Source organism: Pseudophryne corroboree, chromosome 3, assembly GCF_028390025.1.
Source record: "Pseudophryne corroboree isolate aPseCor3 chromosome 3, aPseCor3.hap2, whole genome shotgun sequence".
In the NCBI taxonomy this organism is placed as follows: Eukaryota; Metazoa; Chordata; class Amphibia; order Anura; family Myobatrachidae; genus Pseudophryne; species Pseudophryne corroboree.
In genome coordinates this window covers 177,420,662-177,437,327 of record NC_086446.1, presented here as the reverse complement: position 1 = coordinate 177,437,327, position 16,666 = coordinate 177,420,662, and the positions used below count along the sequence as shown (strand labels likewise).

Below are 16,666 nucleotides of genomic sequence, written 5' to 3'. Positions count from 1 at the left end.
CTGTGTCTGCTATTGTGTATTCATTTGCATTGGGACTTCATCAATGGTTCACACTGCATTTGATATTACATCTTGTCATCGATATTACATCTGCTACAGCATTGCCTTTGATCCTATGCCTATGTTACTGCATTATCTGTGATACCGAATATTAAGTCTACTACCATTTGCCGCTATCTGTACCATCTTGCGTGCTAAATAAAAATACTTATTTTATTTCTCATTCTCCTCCATTCTGGTCACACCTTCGGGCCTATGCTCAAGTAATACCATATCCTGGTTTATGTACAAGAACTTTATTCAAGCTCCCAGGTTAACATTCCAGTCAGCCCTATACCTGAGTTCTCCACTGGTCAGAGTCAAACCTCATGCATGACAACCATTTCAGATGGAGCTACGGTAGAGATGTCACTAACTGTGGGAAATTCTTATAGACCCGACCAGATGTCAAAATGTTGTGTTGACTCCTCTGCATCACCACTGGGTCTCTTGGGAAAGCGGAGTTTATTCCTGGCAGCAGCAGTTGCCAGAGAAACTGAAGGAGACATCATCGTGTCATGTACCACTTGGCTCACCAGAAGCTCTTTGCATCTCTTAAGATCTGGGACAGTTGGAAAGAAATACACGACGTTGAGATGAAACACAGTTGCCAAAATGTAGTGATTCTGATTTCAAGATCTTGCCAACCATTGGATCCTGGCAAAGCGAATCTAGGACTTGATCTACAACATACTTAGCGGAATTGTTTTGTTTAATCTCCTCCCTCAATTTCGCAAGCTGATTTTCCAGAAGTCTAATTAGGGGAATCACCTGACTCAAGCTAGCAGTGTTTGAACTCACTTCACAGGTGGCTACATTGAAGGGTTTCAACACCTTGTAAAACACGGAAAGTATTCTCTAGTGCACTGGATGAAGGTACACTCCCCCACCTCTCCCAATGTCATGGCTTGTTGTTTAGCTGTGGACAGCTTTTTGCTGTTCCTCTATCCGCTGAAGCATATAAAGGGTGACATTTCACTTGGTTACCACCTTTTGCTTGAGTTGCTGGCAGGGCAAATTGAACTGATCTTGGAGCTGCTGCAATTGCCTACATGGCATGGCTGAATTCCGAAAAATGTCCCAAAGTTTTTCGGGCTACAGACAGTATTTCCCGCATGCCCCTGTCAGTTAAAAAAAACAACCTGTACCACCAAGTTGATTGTGTCTGCAAAAAAAGGGACATGGTGGAATTCACCCAGCTGTAATGCTTTCACGATATTTGTGGCGTTATTAGAAATCACAAAGACTATGGAAAGTCCAAGTGGGGTAAGCCATTTTGCTATGACACCCCTTAGTTTTTCTAAGAGGTTGTCATCAGTATGCCTCTTAGTGAAGCCGGTGAGACACAGAGTAGCATGCCTCTGAATGAGCTGGCGTTGTCATGTAATCTTTAGTTTGCCCAGTTCCACTTGTCCACATATCTGTGGTTAGCTGGAAAAAGGGTACAATGGCATTTTGTAGGCCAATAATTCATTTTTTTTAACGTCCTGGTATAGGTGAAAAATAGTTTTTTGAGTGAAATAGAACCGAGATTACATTTGGTAGCGGGGACACAGGACCTCAATTAACTGTGTAAAACCCACTGCATTAATTGGGTATATTGGATGTAGATCTAATACTAGCATAGCAGTCATGGCGTAAATGATCCACTGTGTGACTGGGATACAGCTGTCATACTTGCTTCTCTTTCAAAGGATTGTTGAACAGTCATTTGTGTTTTTACATAAACACTAGTAGACATCTTGGTCCCCTTCTGGGAAGAAGAGCCACCCCCAGCAGAGCTAGCTGATACTGGACTGCTTGTTGTTATTTTAGCATCAGTTTCTTATGTTGATAAAAACTTTTCATGAACTCGCTACGAATGACGTAACAGGGAGTAGGTCCCAAGACGATTAATGTTTCTACCGCTACTTACTGTTGCTTTAGAAACACTACAGATGACTTGACAATTGTCAGGATTTGGGTAAAAATTATTCCACACATAAGAGGTGGATTTTTTTTTGGGCCAATGCCGAGGCATGGCAATGGCATTTGTCTTATCATGGGCAAGAAATACTTCCCCTGGTGCCTGACTTAAACAAACAACATCCTCATCATCAATATCCTCATGAGCGCCAGTATCAGCTGCACATTATCCTCCTCATCCTGTTGCACTTCCACAGTAGCATCCTCAATTGCTATGTCAGCATGTTGACTTGTGCTGCTCATCCCCATACTTGCAGAGATACAGAAATGGTGGAAGGAGGCTACTCTACTGGTACAGTATCAGAAATGTCAGAACTTGTGCACACACTTAGGGGTATATTTACTAAAGTGCAGTATTTTAGAAGTAGAGATGTTGCCAATAGCAACCAATCAGATTCTACTAATAATTTATATAGCACCTTCTAGAAGATAATAGCTAGAATCTGATTGCTTGCTATCAGAAAGGAGTGGTGATTCAGCACTAGTCAAGAAATTCAATAGAAGATATGTTTTATAAACCAAAATTCGGACATGTGCTGGAACAGATAATGGTTCCCTATTAAGTCCACTTGGTGGTGCTCCCTGAGTCAAAATTGTCAAAGTCAGAAAAATATCACGATGCACACTGCCATATTTGCACCTCATACAGGTCCGCGCTGCGCATGCGTGCGCTCTCCCGTGCGTGCGCATACTCGCTGTTGCGGGCACCCGCGGGTGCGCAGTATGTGCATTTACGGTAGAGTTCATGTGTTCGTAGCGTGCGACTCAATCGTTACATATTTTCACTATGTAATGTATTTTGTAGATTATGATCCCTTTGATAGAATCTGAAAGTTTAGTTAATGTAGCATGTTCGTGGACAGAGAAATCCCTCTTTGTTTGATACAAAGGGTCAGACAGGAGTAATACAGTGGTGTTTAGTATCCATCGGAAGAGTATTTAATTAGCAATATTCCGGTGTTGGTTTGAAGCGGATTAATCGCTCGTGCGAATAGTTATGGACATAAGAAGTTTATGTCCATTTACTATTATTTGCACTTACTTATCCATGCGGCGGGAAACCCAGTTCCCCACCCACCTGAGCAGTTGGAAATCGTCACAGCCCACCTGTATGAATCAACCTATGACCTTTTGTTATAATGCGAGGAGGAATTCCTGTGTCCAATGAACAATGAGATTGTAGGGACCATTGAATTGTATTGTGTGTGGGGCATAAATAGACAAGCCGATCACATCCAGCTCACTCTTCAACGGTTCTCATTGCTGAAAATCGGGAGCTGGATGTCCAGAGGCGCATGCGATCGTTCCCCTTGTGCGTAAGTTTTCTCCGCAATCATATTGTCTTTCTTGTTATTATGGGCCATATCTCTCTCTCTCTTTTCTCTTTCTCTAGTATTCTCTTAAACGTAATAGTATTGTATTGTATTTACTGTGTAGTTATCTGGTTAGTTAGTCTATGTTATATTGTAGTGTATGACTTGTAATTGTATTATTCTTTTTCAAGTATAACATTCATATTAGGCGTTAGACCCTAAGCACGGTATTTGTGTATTTCTTATAGTGTTAAGTATTCTCAGAGCGTCGGTGACGCTCGAACAGCTTTTAAGTTAATAAGGTTACACGGTGTTGCATCTACACTCAATCTCTGCACCAAGGTTTACTGCATAATACACTGTTTTATGGTATAGTTACAAAGGTTTAACATTGTGAGCGTCTGCGCCGCTGGTGATCTCCTCGTGGTCTCGAGCGTTCGCATCGCTATAGCAAATCATTACGTTAGTCGGCAGCCAATAGTGTGCCTGCCCGTGATCTCTTGGCCGTGAGCGAACGTGACGCTTGAGCGTCTCGACCTCGGCTAAGCGATTGCTACGCAACGTGCGTACCCTTATGGTACTCCATACGTCAATAGCGTACAGTGTTCTTAGACCTCTTAAAGGGTTTTAAATAAGATAAATATTTAGCTTTATCAATTGGCGGCTCGTCCTGTCCTTCACATATCTCTGCTAGGTAATTTCAGCAGACATTATCCAGCAGCAAAGGGCGGGAGGTCATATTCCTCGTAGTGCTGTTTGGATAAGCGTCTGCTTCGCTTAGTAAAGGGTGCTGAAGGAATCCGGAACCGGAGGTAAGAACAACACGCTAGTGTCTTTTAAAACTGTTTATTTCTGTCTTGCGTACGCACGCACGCACATATCTGCATTTCTTTTTCATTAGTGTATTTTCATATATCACTCTCCTGTTTGCCATTTTATAATTGATAAAACGTGCTAAAAGAGATTTGTCGCTATTTCATAGTTAAAGTGTAAAGCCCACACGCAACTCTACCTAAGGTATAAGGAGAGATTGGTGTGTTGCGCGGTAGACGATCGAGAATCATCTACATTGATAAATGTGTTAGTTGTGTTGCGGTGGATATTTGCTTTGCGTACACGTGTCTCTAACAAAGGGTGAGACTCGCGTACGCAACTCAAAGGCCGACGCACGCAGCGTAAATTACGCAACGGAGCGTCTGGGTACGCCCACGTAACTCAAGCCACACGATAGTGTTGATTTTCAACAGGCGATAAATAGCGCAACAGGCGATAAATAGCGCAACAGGCGATAAATAGCGCAATAGGCGGTAAGTAGCGCAAGTCTATTTTAGTGTCCGAAATTTAGATTAACAGATCCTTCTCCAAATTCACAACACATCTGGTCTAAAGAAAATTTCTGCGCAGAAATAGAAATAGAAACAAAAGTGTACGTGTGGTGAGTGAGTGTTTTGTATATATAAGTTTATACAATTTTCCAGGTTGAACCACAAGAAGTCGAGTTCTCGCAGAGGTACATGCATGTAAGTGTCGTACATGGTGGCGAGGGAGGCATCCCTTGTTAAATATAAAATTTGAGCAGTAGAGTATAGTAGACCAGGAGGTCATACTACAGACCAGGAGGTATAGACCAGGAGGTCCAGGTACAGCAGACTAAGAAGTCTGCCATAAATAAGAGAAAAGGGCACAACCCAGGGGGTTGGTGCAAAACCCATATAGGCCAATAAAGCTCTGGCTGAAGGAATTCGCAGCCGAAATTTTCGATTCCACTGGTCGCTCAGTACATAAGATTAGTTGCTTATGTGCTGAACGATTGTACCGCACGTAATTGTGTACATTAGTTAATCTGACCAGTACCATTTGTGTACGAACCCGGTCATAAAACTATTTGTTTGTACACTCTGATGTGATTTGTGTAATTTTTTATTTTCTGAAGGGAAGTTCGCTGGTCACTCAGGAATTGTCCAACAACCAATAGTTACTGGAAAGAGTAAGTGTTCTGCGGATATCCCTCGCATGTTCCAGTAAATAGAGGTTCATAGGGGCCCTGGGTCGAGTACGCCAGCGCTAAGGCAGTGTGTGGGTCGTATCGGTCGGCGTGGGCGAGTGAGTGGGGTACTCGGTAAACCGCCACCGTCAGCCTATCGTGAACATTTTGGTTTTTGTAAGGGTTCGCTGAAGACCCTGATTGAAGGTCAGAGGTGGTGAAAGCAACGCCTGCAAGTTATGGGGGCCAATTGTTCAGGAAGGGGGCGATCAACCTCGGTTCGGGTTGATTCAGTAAACCGACCAGTCGGGTCGGCAAGGTACGTAATGTGATTCCTGATTTACCAGATAGTAATTGTCATGACATTGAACCTGGGGATTATGTAATGATATGGAATTTTCTACGCTCAGGTTGCCTTATTGACAGATGGGAAGGACCATACCAAGTCTTATTGACTAGCACTACAGCATTGAAAGTTGCCGAGAGAGAGACTTGGGTTCATTCGTCCCATTGTAAGAAGGTTGCTGATCCAGAGAGGTCCCGTGATAAGGAACAGACGGTAGAGGAAGTTGTATCACTGGAGTGTCTGTTCCAGGAGGACTGAGGCGGCACCTGAGCATCGAGAATCACAAGATCAAAAGCAGTTGTCGATCCCCGTTTCCCTTTTATTGTTTTTCTCCACTTCTTATCCCCTCTCCCTCAAATTATTTTTTTCCCCTTCTCATTCTTCTTCGTTTCCTCCTAAGATGGACTTGCCCCAAGAGACTGTGATCCGGATTTTCCTGTTGACCATGATGTTGACCAGAGCAGTCTGTTCCGGCGAGAGTGCCATGGAGGTCGAGAGAGGTTCTGGAATGGGTTCTGATGACAGAGATGGAGGCGTAGTTTTCCGAAAACAACATAATCAACAAGCAAAGGCGAGTATCAGAAAACGATCCGATAGCATTGACCATAGAAGGAATTGTGAAGGATTGTTAGCTGAAGAAAACTGTATCTGTAGGCTCTGTGACAATGTAGTTGAGGATGGATGCATCAAGAAATGCCAATCCAGTTTTAATATCCACATGGACCGGCATCCCTTGAGTGACTATCACTCCTTAGTGGGTAGTGTGTTAAATCAAACAGATTGTTGGGTATGCTCTCAAGTACCTCAAGGTCATAGCAAATCAGGACTAGTACCATTTCCTTTAACGATAGGGGAGGTACTTGAGCTAAGTGGTGGGAGGCCGGTGGACAGGAGGTTTAATATCTCCAGTCCTCCTAGTTTGAAGCTCCACCAATATCATGTGGATAGATCCCTCATATGTTTTAACATTTCCAATCCCCGAAAGCCGGGAAATTGGGAAGTGTCATGGAGTAACCAAACCATGACCTTTTCATATAGAGCAGATAGAATGCCGACAGATACAGAGCTTATACGCCACATAGCCAGTAGAGGAAAATCTTTCCGATATAGGTATACCCTAGGAAATAGGATTACGAGAGTTGGAGAGGTATCACCAGGATACTGTGCACATATCGTACAAGCTGATACGTGTACTAGACAGATGGGAGAATTAGGGTTAGGAGATTTCACATGGAAGATGTGTAATATGGTTATGTCCTACTCCGTCCCATATGTTCTCCCCGATGATGCATATTTCATATGCGGGAGGAAGGCGTATAAGTGGCTTGCCCCAAACTCTGAAGGATTGTGCTATATTGGAAAAGTACTGCCTGAAGTAATGACTGTATCACATGCCAAAATTAAAGATATACACCGTGTTGCCCAAGCTCCTTATACTCACACCCATTACGAGCACGTAGTTAAACGGCACCTGATAGAAAGAACAGAGCATCCGGCCTCTGACATGATCCATGAATCCACCGGGATTCAGTTTCTAATCGCGTTAGACATCACTCGCACCGCCAGAGGAGTGTTGAATTATAAATACATATCTGCGCTCGCAAATTTGTTAGACAATATCACAGAAATGTATGATGACACGTTTAGGTATACTGGAAGAGAACTTCAAGCTTATAAAACAGAACTGGTTCAGCATAGAATGATTCTCAATTATCTCACGGCAGTGACAGGTGGATATTGTGTCACACTGGCAACGCAGTACGGCGTGAAATGTTGCACATATATTACAAATAGTACCGAGGACCCGGTCGAGGTCATAGACCAAAAGATGGACGATATTCTCCAACTGAAGTGGGAATTTCGCAGGAGACACAATCTCACTCTTGCTGCTGTAGGTAATGAGCTGACTGGTTGGGTGTCATGGTTGAACCCGCGAAATTGGTACACTGGTTTAGGAGAATGGGCTCAAGGAGTCATAATGGATGTTGGGAAGTTTCTCCTATGTATCTTAGGTGTTATCATAACGATTGGCTTGATATTTAGATGCGGTCAGGCTTTAACGAAGTGTAAACGAAGTACCAGGGTGATGAGTTTAAGGAGTGAGGAAATTGTAATTCCAATGGATTTGATTTATGACCCAAATGTAGAAACAATGATGTGATGAAAATGCGATTTCTACGGTCCGTTTCTTTCACCTGTTTTTCCGTTTTCTCCAAGGTAAAAAGACCCACTTGGACGAGGAATTTGATGATCCTGTATACAGACAACTGATGGATTAAAGAAGAAGTTTTGACAACCTTATACACAGATATTTGATGAACTTTGCCATAGATCCCCAGTTTCCCTAGAAATTTTAAAATTACGCTAGCCCAACACTTTTGTAAATCTATGGACATTGACAAAGCTTTTTGCCCACACGCCTTTTGGCAAAAGCACAAAGAAGACTGCATTCAACAGACACCGAACAAGACTTCAACCGACAAATGTTCATTTACCTGACATAGAATACCACTGCATTTACCGTAATTATGTCTTTTCTTCATCTCTACAACCTTCAGGTAATTACACACATAGTCGATAGGGAATACAGGCACAGATATCAGCAATCACATATTCCCCCATTCATGTATCATCAACTAAAATGTGCTCCCCATTTGTTACAACCACAGCCGAAAAGAGCTCGGTAAAGTTTGACAGCCCATCCACAGACCCGTACCACGGGATAAGAAGGAATTCAAATGTATACTTCGCAATGCCTCGAAGCTTGATTTAAAACACGTACGGCACGATGAGACATGACCCCCAAACACGGATTCATACACACATGCCTCTGCTATCTCACTAGGTCATACCCTTTTCCTACCTTCTCCTCTCCTCCCCTACCCAACCATGTAAATGTATTAACCCCTGACATATATTTTTCTCTTTTTGAAATGTTTTAGGAAGTGGCAGTTATTGTTGACTGCCAAAGGGTGGACTGTCAAAGTCAGAAAAATATCACGATGCACACTGCCATATTTGCACCTCATACAGGTCCGCGCTGCGCATGCGTGCGCTCTCCCGTGCGTGCGCATACTCGCTGTTGCGGGCACCCGCGGGCGCGCAGTATGTGCATTTACGGTAGAGTTCATGTGTTCGTAGCGTGCGACTCAATCGTTACATATTTTCACTATATAATGTATTTTGTAGATTATGATCCCTTTGATAGAATCTGAAAGTTTAGTTAATGTAGCATGTTCGTGGACAGAGAAATCCCTCTTTGTTTGATACAAAGGGTCAGACAGGAGTAATACAGTGGTGTTTAGTATCCATCGGAAGAGTATTTAATTAGCAATATTCCGGTGTTGGTTTGAAGCGGATTAATCGCTCGTGCGAATAGTTATGGACATAAGAAGTTTATGTCCATTTACTATTATTTGCACTTACTTATCCATGCGGCGGGAAACCCAGTTCCCCACCCACCTGAGCAGTTGGAAATCGTCACAGCCCACCTGTATGAATCAACCTATGACCTTTTGTTATAATGCGAGGAGGAATTCCTGTGTCCAATGAACAATGAGATTGTAGGGACCATTGAATTGTATTGTGTGTGGGGCATAAATAGACAAGCCGATCACATCCAGCTCACTCTTCAACGGTTCTCATTGCTGAAAATCGGGAGCTGGATGTCCAGAGGCGCATGCGATCGTTCCCCTTGTGCGTAAGTTTTCTCCGCAATCATATTGTCTTTCTTGTTATTATGGGCCATATCTCTCTCTCTCTTTTCTCTTTCTCTAGTATTCTCTTAAACGTAATAGTATTGTATTGTATTTACTGTGTAGTTATCTGGTTAGTTAGTCTATGTTATATTGTAGTGTATGACTTGTAATTGTATTATTCTTTTTCAAGTATAACATTCATATTAGGCGTTAGACCCTAAGCACGGTATTTGTGTATTTCTTATAGTGTTAAGTATTCTCAGAGCGTCGGTGACGCTCGAACAGCTTTTAAGTTAATAAGGTTACACGGTGTTGCATCTACACTCAATCTCTGCACCAAGGTTTACTGCATAATACACTGTTTTATGGTATAGTTACAAAGGTTTAACATTGTGAGCGTCTGCGCCGCTGGTGATCTCCTCGTGGTCTCGAGCGTTCGCATCGCTATAGCAAATCATTACGTTAGTCGGCAGCCAATAGTGTGCCTGCCCGTGATCTCTTGGCCGTGAGCGAACGTGACGCTTGAGCGTCTCGACCTCGGCTAAGCGATTGCTACGCAACGTGCGTACCCTTATGGTACTCCATACGTTCACTTGGTAAATACCATGTGTTATTTAGTATGGATTAGTAAGTAACCTTTATTGTTTCAAATATAAAATAAATTTGTATCCAACCAACAAAGTGCAAAATATTTTTTTGCAATTTAAACAAATAAGCAAAAGTTAAAAAACAATATATGTTCTAGTCCAACTGTCTGTAACGTACATTGAAACAATGTAAACACAATCAGTTCTACATCTATTTCATTCAGACCAGTACAGAAAAAGCTGTATTGATAAGACCCCAATGGGTCAGTCAACACTCAGGAGAGCCTAAACACCCGTTTAGTACTGCACCATATATTCAGAATCCAGGCAGGTTTCTTAGTAACCGTACTGCTCCGCCTGCTGTAATCAGTTAGTAGTATTACTCATGCGGTAAAGCATACAGATTGAAGAATGGCTAAGAATGGCAAATTTTTATAGAAAGTATGAAGAAAGAAAAGTGGTGATCCTGCTGTTAGTGTTATATCTGATTTACGCATCCATATTGTTCATGAATGTCTACAACTCTTAGTATTCTTTGGAGGTCACCCTTCCAAGTACTAACCCAGCCCGCCACTGTTTGGCTTCCAAGATCAGATGTGATTGGGCATATGCAGTGAGGTATGGTAGTAGAAAGATGAACTGAGTTAATTGGAACACTAATGACAGTGCACCTAAATGAGAAAGAAAGTGGTCTCGGTTTCCAACATCTCCACTTCTAAAAACCCACAATTTAGCAAATATACCCCTTAGACTCTCCTCAGGGATGTGTGACACTTCTGAACATACATTTTGTTCTACTGCCTTGGTGGTTTTAATTTTTTTGACACATCTTCCAGACTCTGAGTAAGAAGGGCTCATCATGAGAGCCAGAAGAACCACCACTCATAAATAAAGGCCAAGGCTTGGGCCTTTCCTTGCCATTTTGTATGGTGAATGGCATATTGGCAATTTTATGTTTTTCTGCACCAAATTTTCCCTTTATTAGAGACTTTTTTTTCTTTACCACTGTATATAGGGGGTAATTCTGAGTTGATTGGTGCAGGAACTTTGTTAGCAGTTGGGCAAAACCATGTGCACTGCAGGGGAGGCAGATATAACATGTGCAGAGAGAGTTAGATTTGAGTGTGGTGTGTTCAATCTGCAATCTAAATTGCAGTGTAAAAATAAAGCAGCCAGTATTTACCCTACACAGAAACAAAATAACCCACCCAAATCTAACTCTCTCTGCACATGTTATATCTGCCTCCCATGCACTACACATGGTTTTGCCCAACTGCTAACAAAGTTCCTGCTGCGATCAACTCAGAATTACCCCCATAGTTTTATGATTATAGATGCCCTGACTTAAACCCTCAGCAACCTTGAGATAGGGACTCAGAAACTTGACTTAGTCTTAGGGAGATGGTGAATATGTTTGAAGAGGAGGCCTTTATCAAAGACATTGGGTAGCAACTTGTGGAAGAGAGTCATAGTGTAGTCCAACAAATTTGAATTGGAGACGGAGTCAGGATCCCTGGAGTTTAATATTATTTCTTAGGGAGCAATCTTCCATGTCCGCCATCTTGTCCCTAAACGTCTTCACTATGGACTGTTGGTCATGAGTAGAAATGAAATTGGTATGTGAAGCACCAGATTCTTCCATCTTACCTTCCAGGTGATTAGCACGGCTTCCTATAGTAGAAAGTTCAAATTTAAGTGAGTGAGATCCATTTTGAAGTCCTGGTCCATACCAGAATTTAGCAGCAAGCAATAGGTATCTCTCGAATCAGGACTGGTAGCAGAAGCAGGTAACGAGGCACCAGTGACAAAGCTGTAGTTATGGGTCAACGTCTGGCTGGAAAAGGCCACTGGCGAAAGAATGGATCTTTTGGGAGGCATAATAGGGACAAGATTACAGCACCGAGATAAAAAACTGAATCCATATTGCACCTTCGGCTCAAATCGTCAGCTGGAGGTGATTAGTATGTCAGCTGTAGAGATACTAGTTTACTAAAAGGTATGCACTGAGAACATGGGTTGTGAGAGGTGGGGAGACTGGATCACATCTGTGGTGGGGCAAGTCAGAAGGCTGACAGTGAAGTTGGACCCATCACATAGAGCCCAACTAATTCGGAAATCACCAGCAGGGAAAATGTCAGGTCACCCATGAAGGGTGTCACCACAAGGAGTCCCGAACCAGCCTTGGAGCTCCCTTCCACCAACAAGCGTGGATAGCAGTTAAAGAAACTATGTCTCGGGTATACACCGCCATCTTAGCCAGGCAGACTTACTCCTCCCTATGAAACTAATACCGCATAGGGAGTGGTGACCAAACGGCTCCTACCAGAGGGGATACTTCCTAATGCAGGACACTCCACTTTGAATGAAGATCTTAATTTAGGCAGACTGTTCCTTTCTGTGACAGTCCCAATCCCGGAGCTCAATTCCAGTCCCTTAGCTTCACAAAGGCTGTAAACAAGGAGAAGACTACTCTCCAACAGGTTTGGTCTTACTGATTATATCAGCTGTGTCTTTGACCATGAAACAGGATTGTGGGAGATGGATCATATCAATGTGGAGCTTTACTGAGAGGGAGAGGGAAAGGGAGAGTTCCCCCTTTCAGGCTCGGGCATGATTCACACCCAATTTTCTTAGCAGCCAGTTCTGGGAACTTGCTAGATGACTATATGAGCTGAGGCCTCTTAAGCCTCTGGGCCCCTTAGCAGTGGCATCCCTGATGTGGATGGCTACATATTCTCTGTAAAGCACTGCAGGATGTGTGTGCACTATAGACTATATGGAAACGGGGCCTGGACTGCACACCCTAGCTTATTATAATGGGATGTGCTACCTTGCTGGGACTAAGTACTGTAATACTACAACATAGGAAAAAGGGTGCAGGTGGACCATACACCATTAAAATTATTATAACCATAATATAATATTTGAGGTTCTTGGCATATATTGGCCAGTATATGAGCCTGCCCACCTGCTTCACGGTGACCTCATCGGACAGGTCCCTAACACTATAGGGGTTCACCTCCGGGACGCAGAGCACCCCCAGACCACCCCAGCCAAAACACCCCAGGGCATCACACAGAAAAAGGATAGGAGTGAAAGATCAGTGTTAAGCAAATGAAAGAGGCTGCTGAATGTGAAAGAAAAGAAGAGGACAGCAGTAAAGTGTCAGAGTGTTAGAATGTGAAGTTTAGCTGAGCAGTGTTATAAGTTTAAAAAATATGGGAAAAAAGCTACATAAATATAAAACAAACACAATGTGATATAAGTGTTAAAAGTAAATGTAAGGTGGTGATGCCCCAAGGTGGCCCAGCCAGAGCAATATAGGGAGCTCCACACCCCAAAAGCTCACCCCCAAACTGACTTTGTATATAATTAAAAGGATCATACCTATGTCTTTTGTGCAGTCAGAATGTGCTGGTTCCCTGTTTAAAAGCCTGAGAGGCAGTGGGTGGGGTGCTAATCCAGAGATGAGGGCTGTCCCAATCTCTCAGGTGTGTATACACACACATAATATAGACTATATGGAAACGGGGCCTGGACTGCACACTCTAGCTTATTGTAATAGGATGTGCTACCTTGCTGGGACTAAGTACTGTAATACTACAACATAGGAACAAAGGGTGCAGGTGCACCATACACCATTAAAATTATTATAACCATAATATAATATTTGAGGTTCTTGGCATATATTGGACAGTATATGAGCCTGCCCACCTGCTTCACAGTGACCTCATCGGACAGGTCCCTATGTGTGCACTATATAAATAACTGGTAATAAATAAATAAATAAAGAATATTCCCTTACACCCACTATAGCTGCGCCTATGAGCCCAGACCTTTTGCTGATGTCGCTACTTCTGCCTGTGCAGCTGACAAGGGTGGTGAAGTGTGTGTGTGTGTGTGTGGGGGGGGGGGGGGTGAGAGGGATTTGGGATAGAGCCCATAGGCCTCTATAGAGCAACCCTATCTAAAGATGGAGTTGTCCACCGCATCCAAGCCCAGGAACCTATCGCATTCTGGGGCATGTCGCATATGTGATAAGCGGCCAAACCACCGAAAGCTACGTTTTCTGAGGTTTGCCTGTATTTTTAAACTTGGTGCATCCCACCCATAAGGCCTAATTCAGATATTGTTGTTCTTGAGATTGCTGTTGCTATCTTTTGCCGTTTGCAATCATGACTATATGCTAATATAGATAGAAGCTAACCTTAGTATGGGTGTGGATCATTAGATCTACACTAAAAAGGTCAACAGTCATTAAGTCGACCCTAATTGATCGTCATGCAAAAGGTCGACAGGGTCAAAAGGTAGACATGGAATAGGTAGGTAGTGGAAAGGACGACAGGTCAAAAGGACACAAAAAAGTTGGCAGTTTTTTTTTTTTTTTTAGTGTTTTGACACTTTTCTGCTACAAAAACTAGAGATGAGCGCCTGAAATTTTTCGGGTTTTGTGTTTTGGTTTTGGGTTCGGTTCCGCGGCCGTGTTTTGGGTTCGAACGCGTTTTGGCAAAACCTCACCGAATTATTTTTGTCGGATTCGGGTGTGTTTTGGATTCGGGTGTTTTTTTCAAAAAACCCTAAAAAACAGCTTAAATCATAGAATTTGGGGGTAATTTTGATCCCAAAGTATTATTAACCTCAAAAAACATAATTTACACTCATTTTCAGCCTATTCTGAACACATCACACCTCACAATATTATTTTTAGTCCTAAAATTTGCACCGAGGTCGCTGTGTGAGTAAGATAAGCGACCCTAGTGGCCGACACAAACACCGGGCCCATCTAGGAGTGGCACTGCAGTGTCACGCAGGATGTCCCTTCCAAAAAACCCTCCCCAAACAGCACATGACGCAAAGAAAAAAAGAGGCGCAATGAGGTAGCTGTGTGAGTAAGATTAGCGACCCTAGTGGCCGACACAAACACCGGGCCCATCTAGGAGTGGCACTGCAGTGTCACGCAGGATGGCCCTTCCAAAAAACCCTCCCCAAACAGCACATGACGCAAAGAAAAAAAGAGGCGCAATGAGGTAGCTGTGTGAGTAAGATTAGCGACCCTAGTGGCCGACACAAACACCGGGCCCATCTAGGAGTGGCACTGCAGTGTCACGCAGGATGGCCCTTCCAAAAAACCCTCCCCAAACAGCACATGACGCAAAGAAAAAAAGAGGCGCAATGAGGTAGCTGACTGTGTGAGTAAGATTAGCGACCCTAGTGGCCGACACAAACACCGGGCACATCTAGGAGTGGCACTGCAGTGTCACGCAGGATGTCCCTTCCAAAAAACCCTCCCCAAACAGCACATGACGCAAAGAAAAAAAGAGGCGCAATGAGGTAGCTGTGTGAGTAAGATTAGCGACCCTAGTGGCCGACACAAACACCGGGCCCATCTAGGAGTGGCACTGCAGTGTCACGCAGGATGTCCCTTCCAAAAAACCCTCCCCAATCAGCACATGATGCAAAGAAAAAGAAAAGAAAAAAGAGGTGCAAGATGGAATTATCCTTGGGCCCTCCCACCCACCCTTATGTTGTATAAACAAAACAGGACATGCACACTTTAACCAACCCATCATTTCAGTGACAGGGTCTGCCACACGACTGTGACTGATATGACGGGTTGGTTTGGACCCCCCCCAAAAAAGAAGCAATTAATCTCTCCTTGCACAAACTGGCTCTACAGAGGCAAGATGTCCACCTCATCTTCACCCTCCGATATATCACCGTGTACATCCCCCTCCTCACAGATTATCAATTCGTCCCCACTGGAATCCACCATCTCAGCTCCCTGTGTACTTTGTGGAGGCAATTGCTGCTGGTCAATGTCTCCGCGGAGGAATTGATTATAATTCATTTTAATGAACATCATCTTCTCCACATTTTCTGGATGTAACCTCGTACGCCGATTGCTGACAAGGTGAGCGGCGGCACTAAACACTCTTTCGGAGTACACACTTGTGGGAGGGCAACTTAGGTAGAATAAAGCCAGTTTGTGCAAGGGCCTCCAAATTGCCTCTTTTTCCTGCCAGTATAAGTACGGACTGTGTGACGTGCCTACTTGGATGCGGTCACTCATATAATCCTCCACCATTCTATCAATGTTGAGAGAATCATATGCAGTGACAGTAGACGACATGTCCGTAATCGTTGTCAGGTCCTTCAGTCCGGACCAGATGTCAGCATCAGCAGTCGCTCCAGACTGCCCTGCATCACCGCCAGCGGGTGGGCTCGGAATTCTGAGCCTTTTCCTCGCACCCCCAGTTGCGGGAGAATGTGAAGGAGGAGATGTTGACAGGTCGCGTTCCGCTTGACTTGACAATTTTGTCACCAGCAGGTCTTTCAACCCCAGCAGACCTGTGTCTGCCGGAAAGAGAGATCCAAGGTAGGCTTTAAATCTAGGATCGAGCACGGTGGCCAAAATGTAGTGCTCTGATTTCAACAGATTGACCACCCGTGAATCCTTGTTAAGCGAATTAAGGGCTGCATCCACAAGTCCCACATGCCTAGCGGAATCGCTCCGTGTTAGCTCCTTCTTCAATGCCTCCAGCTTCTTCTGCAAAAGCCTGATGAGGGGAATGACCTGACTCAGGCTGGCAGTGTCTGAACTGACTTCACGTGTGGCAAGTTCAAAGGGCATCAGAACCTTGCACAACGTTGAAATCATTCTCCACTGCACTTGAGACAGGTGCATTCCATCTCCTATATCGTGCTCAATTGTATAGGCTTGAATGGCCTTTTGC

General features: G+C 43.7%; 1 protein-coding gene and 1 pseudogene across 1 annotated transcript in view; both read right to left on the bottom strand.

Moving 5' to 3' along the window:
* LOC135055042 (homeobox protein MSX-2-like) overlaps positions 1-16,666 on the bottom strand; it is a 368,401-nt gene that overhangs the window by 264,073 nt on the left and 87,662 nt on the right. The gene's annotated exons all lie outside the window — the stretch shown is intronic.
* Positions 10,446-10,564, bottom strand: LOC134897120 (5S ribosomal RNA; annotated as a pseudogene).